This window comes from Anas platyrhynchos, chromosome 1 (genome assembly GCF_047663525.1).
Source record: "Anas platyrhynchos isolate ZD024472 breed Pekin duck chromosome 1, IASCAAS_PekinDuck_T2T, whole genome shotgun sequence".
NCBI lineage: Eukaryota > Metazoa > Chordata > Aves > Anseriformes > Anatidae > Anas > Anas platyrhynchos.
The window spans coordinates 143,414,265-143,429,564 of NC_092587.1; the positions used below are offsets into that span (position 1 = coordinate 143,414,265).

The 15,300-nt window shown below is 41.3% G+C and overlaps 1 long non-coding RNA gene across 1 annotated transcript in view; it reads right to left on the reverse strand.

The window, feature by feature from the left end:
* The window catches only part of LOC140001474 (uncharacterized), a 55,476-nt gene that overhangs the window by 1,670 nt on the left and 38,506 nt on the right, over positions 1–15,300 (reverse strand). The window contains exon 2 of the long non-coding RNA XR_011806708.1: positions 3,588–3,787. This is a non-coding gene — a long non-coding RNA (uncharacterized lncRNA). The remainder of the gene's footprint in view (positions 1–3,587; positions 3,788–15,300) is intronic.

The window sequence follows — 15,300 nt, forward strand, 5'->3', positions numbered from 1 at the left end:
AAATGTAGAATCAGTAAAGTAAATGGAGAATCTCAAGGGAATCCATTTTTCTCTATTCCATTTTAAGAAATTCCACTACCTGACTGCTGAGGATAGGTCATAGGAAGGTGAGAATATGGGTTACAAAATAAAACCTTGTCAGTTAAAAATATCTCTGCACAGCTCCAAGATCAACTCACCATCAGATCTGCCTTAATCCACTAATATAAAACATATGGGATGATTTTCAGGTGTTGGCCTGCTTAATATTGTTTCTTCTTTAGAAATATCCAGTGGGATGAAATAAGATTGAGCAGTGAGCCTTCGTCTGCCTACAGGTTCTGGTCTGAGAGCTACTGCCACAGATTATAAAACTCAGCCTGTTCCCACTTGCTGCAGGAAGAACCAAACACTGCGCTTCCACTGATCTGCCTTGGCAGCCCAGCTCCTGCTGCCAGCTCTCCACTCACTCTGGCTGACATCAAGAGTCTCACCAAAAAAAGCCCTGATAATATGATTTAACAGTGTCAGTCTTAACATCCATTTTTAATCAGCCCAGCAGAACTCCTTGTCTTAGCAGACCACTGCTAGATTTTCTCCTGATGTGCTCCTCCAGCCAATGGGATTAAAAAAATACACCTGTACTCCGCAAGTAATTGACACATCATCTTTTTTTGTGGTTTGAAGGGTTTTGCTTTTAGCAGAAGGTGAGGGAACAAAATATTAAAGTTGTCTTAAAGTTTAATCTTAAAAGAGAGTCTTTTGTGTGTGTTATACCAACTTGACACATTTTGGCTTGCATTTATATTTGTCTCAAACCCCAGTGGTATCCCTTTCTTGAACATATTCCTTCACTTGCTGTCATCGAGAAGTGGCTCTAAATAACTATTATTTAATTTTAACAAGTGGGACATTATCTTTTTCTCATTCACTCTGGGTGTCTGAGACTACCACACCCAGACAGCTTATTTCTTACGGATACCATCAGACTTTCCTTTGGGTAAAGACATTACCATTACATTCTCTCATGGTCCTTTGCAAGCTGATCTGCTGTTACAGAGGAAGTTTTACGCCACCAAAGTGTCAGGGGAGTGTAGGCCCTTGGATTTATGTTTCAAACCTGAAAAGGATTAGTGTACCTGAAAGATTCTCTGTCCTTTTTCTAACTATATCAAATTGTCTAATAAAAGACATATCATCTCCTTGAAAACTTTATCATGATAAAGCCTGACTTTGCTCATAATCCTGAAAATAATAGGTCTATTCTTGTAGAAATATTACTTTTTGCTGGGCTTTCACATGAGCAGGGGCAAAGGTCAAATATCACCCAACAGACAGCATTTCAGGCTGTTGAGAGCTTCCTCCTGTTGTTCTTGGACACCTTTCTGATTTCTGATTTGTAGCACTGAGTTACTGTTCACCCCATGTTTTTCTGAAGCTTTCACCTGCAAGTGCTGAACTGCCCTGGCCTAGTGTAATTAATGAAATATGAATGGACAGGAAACCAAAGTATCCTTCAAAGTTGAAGATGGTCAAAACACTGCTTATCAGTGCTTTGCATAGTAATATATAGCAAATGTACACACAGATATCTCTACATGAATATTAAGGAATAAAGCTGGATTGGTACGTGGGATAATTTTTTTTATTTTCTTTGTGAATTTTAGATAGTTATCGAGTACCAGCAATCTATATGACATTTGATCTGTATCTCAGAATCTGTCCTCAGTAACCTAATAATTAATTAAACTTATACCAAAGAATTAAAGGAATGTGCAGAATAGCCAATGGAAATGGTGGCATTTTCTGTCATGGAAAGCCTCTTGAAATTCAGAGTCTTGTCTATATTGCCCAGAGGCATTTTCTTAATATAAAACCCTGTAGGGTTATGCAGAAAATGCTTTGAAATCTATGAAACTCAATTTAATATTGTAGGGTTACTTTCAGTTTTCTTTTAGAATATTAAAGTGGGGATTTGATTATATATTCTGTTGGATGGGTTAAATTTTTATAAAATATGACCAATAAATGTCTTAGGACTCTAGGACATAGTTGGAATGGATTACAATTAGCAGGAAACATCATTGCTTGAAGACACACACGCTAACGTCTTTGAGAGGATGTCAGAGACTCTCAGCCTGTTGCTTGATAATACTTTTATGTACCATGTATAAAACACCTACAGGAAAGCAGAGGTGGATTCTTAGAGATGTCATGAGGTTGTTATCAAGAGCTACTGAATCTCAGAGTAAGCAGTAGCATCACATTCATTGTGTGTTAATGTGGTGCTGCAACGGATTAATGCAGGGGTGATAGACATTACTGTCTGTCCCATGGAGATGCAATATATTGAGAATGACAATGTAATAAGCTATTCTATGATTTTGCCCAAAAAATATAATCCTCATTTCAGAAGTAAACTTCCAACATATATTATGCTTTGTTTCATACTCCTCAGTATACTAAAACTGAAAACAAGACCTTTTTTTTTTTTTTTTGACTGAATAAAAGGGAACCCTGTGTCTCTAGCTACAAAAGGGGGCATCTGCAGGCTGCCCCATATAACTTTGCAACATATAACATATAACTCTATAACATATAACTTTGTTTCAGTTTAAAATATGTGGGAGAAAACTGAAATAAATGGATTTATGCTACTTAACATATAGGTAAAAGTGCCTCCTGCAATAATAGAAAATAAATCCTGATACTTAGGCACCACCTGGAGTATTGCATCCAGGTTTGTGGTCCTCAGCACAAGAAAGAGGTGGACCTGTTAGACTGAGTCCAGAGGAGAGACATGAAGATAACTGGAGTGCTGGAGCACCTCTCCTATGGAGACAGGCTGAGGGAATTGGGGTTGTTCAGCCTGGAAAAGGGAAGACTCCAGGGAGACCTCCTTGTGGCCTTTCAATATTTAAAGAGGTCTTATAAAAAGGGTGGAGAGGGACTCTTTACTTGGGGAGATAATGATAGGACAAGGGTAAATTGTCTTAAACTAAAAGAGGATAGATTTAGATTAGACATTAGGAAGAAATTCTTCACTGTAAGGATGGTGAGGCACTGGCATAGGTTGCCCAGAAAAGTTGTGGATGCCCCATTTCTGGAGGTGTTCAAGGCCAGGTTAGATGGAGCCTTGGCCAATCTGATCTAGTAGGTGGCATTCCTATACCTATGGCAGAGGACTTGGGACTAGATGATCTTTAAGGTCCTTTCCAACCCAAGCCATTCTATGATTTGATTATTCAATGATTCAACAATTCAATAATATCTTAGCCATGATGTGAGCTGAGAGTTCATTACAAAGATCTAGCATGAAAGTAAATTTCTCCAGTCTGTCTGCAAAGGGGACTTTGGGATCTTAGCTTTTTACATCTACCTAATGCATAATACATTAAGAAGCAACCAAGGTCACATTCATGAATTAACATGGTCAATAGAGATGCTGTCTCATGAAATAAAGGATCAGCTGATGAACAGCTGTCATTTTCGACAAAACCTTTCAGATCTTTATTGCTACTGACATCTCCTTAGCAAATCCATTAGCCCTTCCAGCATAAGCTCCAGTAGTAGCTAAAAGGTTTTGATTTAAATACAAGTGTACTTACCAAATGTGTAGGGAAGTGGGCTATTTGGACTCCATTCTCCAGCACCACCACCAGACTTCATATTCCTCTTCTCCTGTTCTTTTCCTAGGCATTCTTCAGTTCTTCATTCCCATGGACCAGGTCCAGGAAGCCACAAAGAAGAAGGGGGCACCCTATGAGGAGCCTCAATTTCCTTCCACACTCTCTTTGCCTGATTCTGCCTAGGAAGCAAGATTGTGAAGAACGACACAAGTAACATCAGGCAATCAACTTGTCACAGTGAGGTCAGTGTGGTTTCTAGCACTTATGACTTTAACATCACAGCAAAGGCTCTTTTTCTTTCTCTTTCTTTTTCTCTTTCTCTTTATTTTTTCTTTCTCCTTCTCCTTCTCCTTCTCTCCTTCTCTCCTTCTCTTTCCAAAGAGTATCACCTATTCTCACATGTCATGTAGGAAGGAACAAAATACTTTTCCAGTTCTAATACTCCTAAAAGCATATAGACAAAAGGAATGAAAATCTGGGGAAGTCTCCTCAGGCTGTCAGTTGACTTTTGTATCGTCTTTTGGTGCTTCCCAACTCAGTGCTGAAGTTATTCCTGGTTTGTTCCTGTTGTGCAGAGCAACCCAGGTCAAAGTAGGAATAACTGCAAACAGAACTGGGTGCTCTGCAGGAATATCTTCCAATCTGAGCCTACAAGAGTCTGCGATGGAGATAGGTTATCTGATATCAGAGCCTCTGCTGACTTGAGTCAGCTTTTTAAGGCAGTGTCTGCTCTTGGGGTAAACACCCATGAACCAATTGAGAGTAACCTTCCTCTTGCCCCAGCCTGGAAGTGCAATGTGAGGGCATTTTAAGCCAATGCTGAGGGTCAGTTGGCATTGTAAAGTTTTCATTGCACATTTTCCCAAAGCCTCTGCTTCTCACTACCAGAAGAGTTCAGTGTCCTGAAGTACAATTAGACTATTGCAGGCTAAGCTAGTATATCAGTCCAAAAATCTCTTCACTTCAGTTTACTTGTGGTTACTTCTATTTTCCTGTCCTCTTCCTGACTACTCTGTCTCCAAAAGTCCTTGGCATTACATCCTTACTCACTGCTCTGGCATATCTTATCAAAGATAAACCAAGAACACTCCTGTTTTCCATGTATCCTTACAACATTATCATTCCATTTCTCTTGTTAGTTTTGCCTGATAACTGTATAATCTTCTGTTTCTTGTTTTAATACAATAAATTAAGCCTACCTTGGCTCCACCATGGTGAATTCCTGCCGTATGAATTTAATACCTGATTCCAGCTTTCTTTGGCTATGCATGGGCTTACTTGCAATTTGTTTAGGGATCATTATTCTTCAGTGATTTGGATCAAATATTCATTAAAGCTTGCTACACCATAGTAATCACAGAGTGTTTGGAGGAAGAAGAAGGGATGGGATTTGGGATATATCAGAGGCATACACCCAGACCAGGGAACTTGGAAATGCTCCCAGGAAAGTAATAAAGTCATAGCTTTAGTTGATCTGTTGTGCTTTTTTTTTTTCTTTGTGTGTGTGTGTTTGTGTGTGTGTTTTTCCAGTCCTTCCAAGTTCTTCATAATACCCCTCTTGGGAAGGAGGGGGAGATTAGTAATGTGGGGAATCCTGCAGCTTGCTTGTCATGGACATTCCCGATAGTTTTTAGTAACTTTCATCTGAACAAATCCTAAATTACTTCAGCATCCAAGTCTGATTTCTCAGGTCATTTGATTTTCCTAATCACTTTTCCTAGTTTACCGAAGTTTGCTGTCTTTAAAAAAGACTATTTTATTTTCCATGATTTTCTCTGACATTCTCGTGACTCTTCAAAACCACTTCTAAAATAATGCTGTCTCAGCTCTTCCCCATTGTCTGCTGAACAAATACATCAGATATAATATTCATGGATGTGTGTCTCCCACCAGTTATGAGTAGTACTTGGCCCCGTGTATGCATCTATCTAGGGCAGAGAGTTTTTTGTGCCAACACCAGTTTCAGAACAGATTTTTAGCTAATAAATACAGGGGTTCTGCCTTTGCTTCCCTTGCAGAAAGCCAGTGGGGGAGCGTAAAAGTGTTGCTATTCTGAGTGAATATTTTGAGTGGCTTCTAGATGATGCTGCAGCAGCCCCAGCTGACTGTGACTATGACTAATATAAACTGGCCTCACTAATGAAGGAAAACCTGTCTGGTAAGCAGTTATCCCTGTGGACATAAAGACTAACCCAATCTTAAGAAGAATGACCTTTATTCCAAACTCAACAAAAATAAAGAAATATCTCAACTCTCTACTGTGAAAAAGGAATGGGGTTCTAGGCAAAACCAAAATCAAAATAAAACCTTGCCTGGGCTTTGTTATTCCTCTGGTGGCACAAATATCCTGTTCAACCCAGCTGTTAGTCTGTAGTCTGGCTGGCTCATGTACTCTTCTGCCAACTTAATTCCTCTTGGAAGAAGAGTAGCTTTCTCATACTTCATATAATGACTATGCTTGCATTGGACTACAATTAAGCAGATTAGCCTCCACTATTAGTCTAGTCCCTCAATGAGAATACTCTTGTCCCTGTTGCCCTTACAACTGAAACAGACTGCAAGAATTACCAATTCACCATTGGCTAAATCTGCACCTAGTAAGCAGCCTCCTGCAGCATGTCAGAGCAATGATGGAGGCAGGACAGTAAATGAAATCTGCACTGACTCACAGGACTTGTGGGACAGGGAGAATGCATGGACAACATTTGCCCAAACTATAGGAGTACTGCCACCTGCCAGCTTTGCCTTGAGCAGCTGGTTACAAGTTTCAGATTTACATCTGCCCAAAGTTGAGCAAAAGATGTGATGGGAAAAAAAAAAAAAAAAAAAGAAAAAAAAAAAAAAAAGAGAGAGAGAGAGAGAGAAATATTCTGCAGGAGATGAAGAAGTGTTTGTGTGAGGTATTTCTAAAATAAGTGTACCCCTCTCTCCCCAAGATAGGTAGACAAGGAAGGCAGAGACACCAAGCCATGGTGTCTGTAAAATATATATTTCACTGCACTTACACACAGATGCATTTCAGATGTCCCTTCCTTTCCCAGAGGCTGTTCCTGCTTAAACAATGCCTCAAATCTGCATAAGGCTAGGTGAGGACCAGTGGAGCATCTGATCTACCTTCAGCCACATCAGTCACTAGCAGCATGTGAAAATATGGTCATGGTGAAGATGATGTTCTTCACTCTGCCAACAGAATGATCTCATAGACAGTGACTTGAGCTACCCAGCCACATGGCTGATGAACTCCTGGCAGCAATCCATGGATCAGATACCATCTGCTACTGCACAACCAAAATAAATAAATAAATAAAATGATTTTGAGCTTAGAGTACTGTCACACTCCCCACAACAATCTTATGTATAAGAATAGGGTCATGTTTTGTTGCAAGAGGAAGACTCCAGATTCCTGAAATTAATTTCCCACTATGTTTAGGGAGGCTTTTTCCCTTCACAATTGTAACAGTTGTGTCATTCCACTCAGATTCCCCACCCCTGACTGAAAGGTCAAGCTATTTCTCCTGTAAACATCCTAGTAGATCTAAGCAGAATGCACTTCCTAAATAATGCCCAGAGTGTTGTGGAACATGTTCAGTCAAACATGGCACATGGCACTGTGTATCTCATTGCAATGCAAATATGGTGGAATTGCCAAAAATAAGCCACTGGCCACAGGCTAAAAAGAGTTGAGCCTGTCCAGTCTCTTGAGAAGCTTATTTACCAAATACTGGACAGAGAAAAGACACAGAAACAGATGTATTGCTGCTCCATAATCAATGCTACCTCACTGCAGTGGCTCTGCTCCTCCAGGACCTCACATGTTGCCTCACAACAACATGCAGATGGACCATAAAGTGTCTTATAGTGGGGTTGCTGATACTGTGCATTCAAAAAAAACGTGACGTGGCAGGCCTTCAGCAATCATCCATAAACTTGCAGCATTTGCACTAACCAGTAAAAGATATTAATATTAGGACTGTGGCAGCTAAGATAACATACTCACCCATCCACTCTCTTGCTTCTTCCTCTTGCTTACAGTTTTGAGACTTTCAGTATCTCTCTGGTCAACTTAGCGTCTACCAAATTGCAACATTCTGTCACGGTGAAACAAGCATAAGACCAGCAGAAGGCTGAACCTCTTAACTACATTCAAGGTGCTCAAGAGCTTCTGGGATACTTGGTATTAGTAGTTTCTTGCAACTAATTTACAGAATAGCTTGCTTGAATTTTCACTAATTTCTTAGGCTCAACATTTTTTAATGGGCAAAATGAACACAATACAGAGGTAAAACCAAAAGTTCATTGATATTCCAATTAGTCATAACAGTCTAGTCTAGTCTAGTCTAGTCTAAGAATTATCAGTCCAGCTGTGATGATACTAACACTAATAGTTCAAACTATATAGCATTAAATGATACATACACCAGCTTTCTTATGCCTACCCGTTGCTCTGTGATGCCACCCTTCCATCACCTCTGAGGGCCCTGAGGTTGCTATTTTCTGGATGTTTGCAAGCAAGTCCTTCATAAGTCCTAAGTCCTTCTCTAGTTGGAGCACAGTGTTGATCATTTCTTGGACGTATTCATGGTCATTTTGTATGTTTGCTAACAACATTTAGCCTTTTATCTTTATTCATTATTCTGCAAACTCATATTACATCTGAATTTACTATACATGGCACATCTTTCACACTTCAGATACCTGTTCTTTATTCTCTTCATTACTTCTAAAACCATTTTATCCAGCTCCCAAGGTTGTGTTCCTTTAATGACTAGTAATTGACCATCAGTGAGCTACTCACAGCCCTGGACCTACTTTCAAGGCCTCTGCCCTTTGTCCTATCCCATGCCTGTAGACCTGCAAGCTTTATTTCATTCAAGCCAAAACAAAGTGTGTTAACTAATTAATTGCTGTCACTAGCTGTAATAAATTTCCATGCAGACCAAGTCCAAAGTCTGAGAAGTAATGAGGCCCACATTGTAAGCATAACACAAGAGTTGAGCCTGTCCAGTCTCTTGAGAAGCTTATTTACTAAATACTGGACAGAGAAAAGACACAGAAATGGATGTGCCCTATTACAGGCAATGGAAAGCAATTTTATTTTTTTTTCTGGGTTAAAGTGCTGTAACAGAAATTCCTAGGGTACCTCCAGCACAACAGACTTTAGAGGATGGTCCTATAACGTCAGTGAAAAATGAGTGCTTAACCATGGGAGAGGTGCCTAAGAAAATCTGTGTAGGTTTCTAGTTCAAACGACTAGGTACTAATAAACAGATGAAGATATGGTTCAGTTCCCATTTCAGTAAATGTTTTCTTGTGTCTTTTATAAAATGTCACTTAGTATAGGCATTGTCTCAATCTCATAGATAAATAAAAGCAATGATTGTCTCAATTAATAACAGTAAGAAACTATGGGAACAGGCAGAAAGGTTTGAATTCCTACCGAGTTAAATACATTTTTGTGAAATGTTTGAATCTCCTATGTAGGAAAGAAATATTTCTACCCTCACCTGACAATTCTGTTTTTAAATGTCATTTCTCACTCTTGGCTAACAGTTGAACTGATTTGTATCACTTTAAACTGCCTCTAACTGGCATAAAACTAAGTGATGTTTTGATTAGGATATTTACATCTCCTTTGAATGGGGATTCTTGCTGATGAAGTATTTTTTCTCATTTCTATTCCTGCCCAAGACACAAAACGTACACATGACACTGAAAGAAGCAGCTCGATCACTCACTGAGGTGCAGCAGTCATGTTCCCTGCCATTTGGTCAGATGGACAGGCTTGGGTGCTGAGCTCAAGGCTGGCTGAAAATAAATAAACAAATAAATAAAAATAAAAAGATAGGCATGTCGTCACTTGTGCTGCAGATGAGAAAATGATGTCCTGGGGACATCGTCTGTATTTGCCTAATGCTAAAGGATGGTTCTAATTTATAGTGAGCAATCACTGTATTATCAGCCTATATTTATGTATCCCACCCTGTATCCCTTGAGAGCATCCTCAGTATTGAGGTAAAATAAATGCCTTGAACCAGAGACTATTTATTTTTCATTTAGATGTCTTTACTATTATTTTAATACTACCGAGGTGAGAGAGGAAATGGAGGATCCATAATTAATGGGCACTGCTTTCTCTGTCTAGCTCTTATACTGTTACCTCTGGGCTCTAGGGTCTAACTCTGCTTCTTGGTGAGTTTTGCCATTGACCTCAAAAGGAGAAGGTTCCAGTCCTTACTTTCTGTGCTGTGCTAAAATATTTTCCAAACTTACTATTTGTTCTGGTACAAATAACTGTTGTCTAGAATAAGTGGGGAGAAATCAAGACGAATACTTGATAAATATGGACTGCTTTATTGGTAGTCTCATTGGAAGGTGGTTAAGGAGTGAGAAGCTGGATATCATTTCTGAAGCATGAAAAACCTCAGAATAGACAATTTGAGAATACAAGCCTGTCTCAGCAAAGGGTAAGCTTTCTAAGCAGAGAAAGAAAGGAACAATATGTAAAGTTTAATCTATAGTCAGCAGCCATTTTGGACTGTCTTAAAAGAAAATGAAACAAAAAGCCAGTTGATCCAGTTGATCTGATTCATATCTAGCTCCTGTCATAACACACTTGAAGAAAACTGATCTAAGAAAATGGCCAGTCCTCTGCAGAGATATATTGCTGAGGAATAGTAAGGGAGATAGAGCTAGGGAGAAGGGTATGGTTCAAACTTCAGTGCTCTGTGGTGTCCTCTTCAATTAACTTTCTAGGTCACTAACTGAACAACCTGTAGCTATGTATCTGTAGGGACACATCTTCTGTGGTCCATAGGTTGTACAGGAAGTGCTCATTTACTATATTGCAAAACATTTTGAAACACTCATTTTAATTTTGCTATTATTTCTGAGCTGAACTGGATCTTCAGCTCTATGCCACAATAATTCAAAGGAAAATTCCACTGCTGTGAAGAAATTTGCATTTTCTTCTACCTGTGTATGTTTACCATGTAGGAAATTCTTGGGAAAACCTCCCAAAATAAATCCATTCCCTCAACTTCTGAAGTCTAATGACCTCAAACTTAGGCCTCTTGTTCTCTTTCCGTCTCCAATAGAATAGGGCTGTTTCCAAAGCATGTAACACTGGCTTTTGAAACAAGTAGCATGTATACTACTTATTCCAGTGTAAGCATTTTTAGGCCAATAATTAAACACTGCCAAATATTTCACTGGTACTTTTTTCTTTACTATTATGAATTTCATGTTTCCTCATTGTGGTCACGGCCCTCACATTTCCTATTGACAGTTATTCTTATATTTGATTTCCTGATGTACACATAAACAGAAGATACATATATATATATATATATCACAGAATCACAGAATCGTCTAGGTTGGAAGAGACCTTCAAGATCACCTAGTCCAACCTCTGACCTAACACTAACCAGTCCTCCACTAAACCTTATCACTAAGCACTACATCTAAACGTCTTTTAAAGACCTCCAGGGATGGTGATTCAACCACTTCCCTGGGCAGCCTATTCCAATGCCTCACAACCTCTTCAGTAAAGAAGTTTTTCTTAATATCCAACCTAACCCCCCCATGGCGCAACTTTAGCTCATTCCCCCTCATCCTGTCGCCAGGCACATGGGAGAATAGACCAACCCCCACCTTGCTACAGCCTCCTTTAAAGTACCTGTAGAGAGCAATAAGGTCGCCCTTGAGCCTCCTCTTCTCCAGGCTGAACAAGCCCAGCTCCCTCAGCCACTCCTTGTAAGACTTGTTCTCCAGACCCCTCACCAGCTTCATTGCCCTTCTCTGGACTCGCTCAAGCACCTCGATGTCCTTCTTGCAGCAAGGGGCCCAAGACTGAACACAGTACTCGAGGTGCAGCCTCACCAGAGCCGAGTACAGGGGGACGATCACTTCCCTAGCCCTGCTGGCCACACTGCTTCTTATACAAGCCAGGATGCTGTTGGCCTTCTTGGCCACATGAGCACACTGCTGGCTCATATTCAGCTAACTATCAAGCAATACTCCCAGGTCTTTCTCTGCCAGGCAGCTTTCCAGCCACTCCTCTCCCAGCCTGTAGCTGGTTGTTGTGCCCCAGGTGCAGGACCCGGCACTTTGCCTTGTTGAACTTCATGCAGTTGGTCTCAGCCCATCGGTCCAGCCTATCCAGATCCTCCTGCAGAGCCTTCCTACCCTCGAGCAGATTGACAGACACACCTAACTTAGTGTTGTCTGCAAACTAAAGGTGCACTCAATTCCCTCATCCAGATCATTGATAGAGATATTAAAGAGGACTGGCCCCAGTACTGAGCCACTAGTGACCGGCCTCCAGCTGGATTTGACTGCATTAACCACAACTCTTTGGGCCCGGCTATCCAGCCAGTTTTTAACCCAACGAAGCATACACCAGTACAAGCCATGAGCAGCTAGTTTCTTGAGGAGAATGTTGTGGGGAACGGTGTCAAAGACCTTACTGGAGTCAAGGTAGACCACATCCACCGCCTTTCCCTCATCCACCAAGCACGTCACTTTGTCATAGAAGGAGATCAGGTTCGTCAAGCAGGACCTGCGTTTCATAAACCCGTGCTGACTGGGCCTGATCACCTGGTTGCCCTGTTAGTGCTGTGTGATGATACTCAAGATAATGTGCTCCATGAACTTCCCTGACACTGAGGTCAAACTGACAGGCCTGTAGTTCCCTGGGTCTACCCTCTGGCCCTTCTTGTAGATGGGCGTCACACATTTGCTAGTCGTCAGTCGACTGGGACCTCCCCTGATAGCCAGGACTGTTGATAAATGATGGAAAGCGGCTTGGTCAGCTCCTCTTCCAGTTCTCTCAGTACCCTCGGGTGAATCCCATCCAGCCCCATCGACATGTGTACATCCAAGAGCTGTAGCAGGTTGCCAAACATTTCCTGGTGGATAGTGAGGGCCACATTCTGCTCTCCATCCCCTTCCACCAGCTCAGGGTGCTGGGTATCCAGAGAACAACTGCTCTTGCTGCTAAAGACTGCGGCAAAGAAGGCATTAAGCGCCTCAGCCTTTTCCTCATCTCTTGTAACTAAGTTTCCCCCCGCATCCAGTAAAGTATGGAGATTCTCCTTAGTCCCCCTTTTTGTGTTAATGTATTTATAAAAACATTTTTTGTTATCTTTAACAGCAGTAGCCAGTTTGAGCTCCACATGAGCTTTGGCCTTTCTAATTTTGTCCCTGCACAGCCTCGCAACCTCCTTATACTCCTCCTGAGTGGCCCACCCTCTTTTCCAAAGACTATAAAGCCTCTTTTTTCTCCTAAGCTCAAGCTGCAACTCTCCGTTCAGCCAGGCCAGTCTTCTTCTGCACCAACTCATCTTTGGGCACATAGGGACAGACCGCTCCTGAGCCATTAAGATTTCCTTCTTGAAGAGTGCCCAGCCTTCCTGGACTCCTCTGCCCTCCTGAACAACCCAAAGTCAGCCCTATGGAAGTCCAAGACTGAGGTTTTACTGATCCCCCTCCTGACTTTGCCAAGAATGGAGAATTGTACCATCTCATAGTCATTCTGCCCAAGACAGCTCCCAACCACCACATCTCCCACCAGTCCTTCTGTTTGTGAACAGCAGGTCTAGCAGGGCATCTCCCTGGGTAGACTCACTAACCAGCTGCATCAAGAAGTTTTCTTCCATGCTCTCCAGAAACCTTCTAGACTGCTTTCTCTGGGACGAGTTGTGCTTCCAAGATATGTCAGGGAAGTTGAAGTCCCCCATGAGAAGGAGCACTGACAATTTCACAACTTGTGCCAGCTGCCCATAGAATTCCTCATCCGTCTCCTCATCCTGGTTTGGCAGCCTATAACAGACCCTCACCAGGATGCTTGCCTTATTGGCCTTCCTGCTGATCCTAATCTATAGGGACTCAACCTTATCAGTCCCAGCCTCAAGTTCCATGACATCAAAACACTCTCTGATATAGAGAGCCAAACCACCACCCCTTCTATGCTGCCTGTCCCTTCTGAAGAGCCTGTAGCCAGGCATTGCAGCACTTCAGTCATGAGAGTGGTCCCACCACATTTCCATGATGGCAACCAAGTCATAGCCTGCCTGCTGCACGATGGCTTCCAGCTCCTCTTGTTTGTTACCCATGTTGTGTGCATTAGTGCAGATGCACTTCAGTTGGGCCATTGCCTTCTCCTCTAGCCTAGCCATTGTTCCCCCTGGCACACCTCCAACAAGTTTTACTTCAGCCCCGGTCCCCTTTTTACCTAGTTCAAAGCCCTCTCAATGAGCCCTGCCAGCTCCTGGGCTAGGATCTGTTTTCCCTTTAGAGATAGGTGGGATCCATCTGCAGCCACCAGGCTGGGTGCCAAGTAAAGCACCCCATGGTCAAAAAAAAACCCACAAAATTTCTGTGTTGGCACCAGCCTCTGAGTCACAAAGATATATATATATATATATATATATATGTATGTATGTGAGGCTGGGGAGATAACAAGAATGCTATATTCATAGTTCTTTTGCATTGCATAATTTTACTTGTACTTCCTTCAAAATATGGAGCTGTCAAAAATACGTCTTCAAATTATTCACAATTTTGCAAAAGTTATCAAGAAAAAAAAAGAAACAAACAAAACAAAAACAACCTTTGATGTTTTTATTTTGGAAAATTTGCAGATTTAAAAATACTAAATATTAGTTTTGACTTATTATATATTGCATTTTGTGATTTTTTAACTTGTTATATCAATTTGTGGTGTCATTGATCTTGCATTTTCCATTACACATTACAAACTCTCACCTGGAGAATGTCTGCCACAACTGAAAAATAAACACATTATTTTAATATATAATAGCAGCAGCAACTAAGTTTTGTCTGCCACTCCAAGTGGGATTCATCTCATAAAACAGATGTTAGATGACTAGAGTAGATGAAAAATCCCCTGACAGTCAAGTATGAGGAACCAGGAAGTGTTGAACTGTAAATTGTCTAGTTTGTTTTTGACCCCTACCTTAGAAAAAGATGAAATACACTCCAGGATGATTTCATTCAGTCAATGGTATATAGGCTACCTTTGATATCTGAGGTAAGCCAAAATATCTAAGACAACTACATGGAGAACTGTTTCCTACTGGAGCGGCAGCTCAGGCCAGGTTGGACAGTCTAGTAATCTCAAACATTGGACACCTACATGTGGACAACTAAAGTGAATCCACTTTGTCTGATATCTATTGTTGAGTATAAGGGAAGATGAAGATAAAAATAAATAAATAAAAATAAAAGCTTCAGGTATCAAAGACACATGGGGTGCAACTCAGTTGACTAAATATAGATACCTAGTGACATGCAAGATGTCTTAGAGCTCTCACTTGATCCTCAGTCATCCGTCCACTGTGGTCTGAGTTGCCTGTCTGATTTTTTAATCATCCCTGTCTGCCCCATGAAGATGCCTTAGATATACCACAACAGCTCAAGTGGCACAAGGTGCCTAAGATTAGACATCAGGATCCTGCCCTGTAGGTGGCATTCACTTCCAGGTTAAGACACCTAAATTCAGATTTCAGGAAGTGCATCAAATGTCTAAGCTCCCAAAGCAGTAAATGCAGTCAACAGAGCCTGGAGAGCAATCCCACTGGCTAAATGTAGCAGCTATGGTGACTTGGGATACCGTTGGGATACCATGGTATCCCAAGTAACAACCCCCCCCCCTCCCCCCCGCAACTTCAAT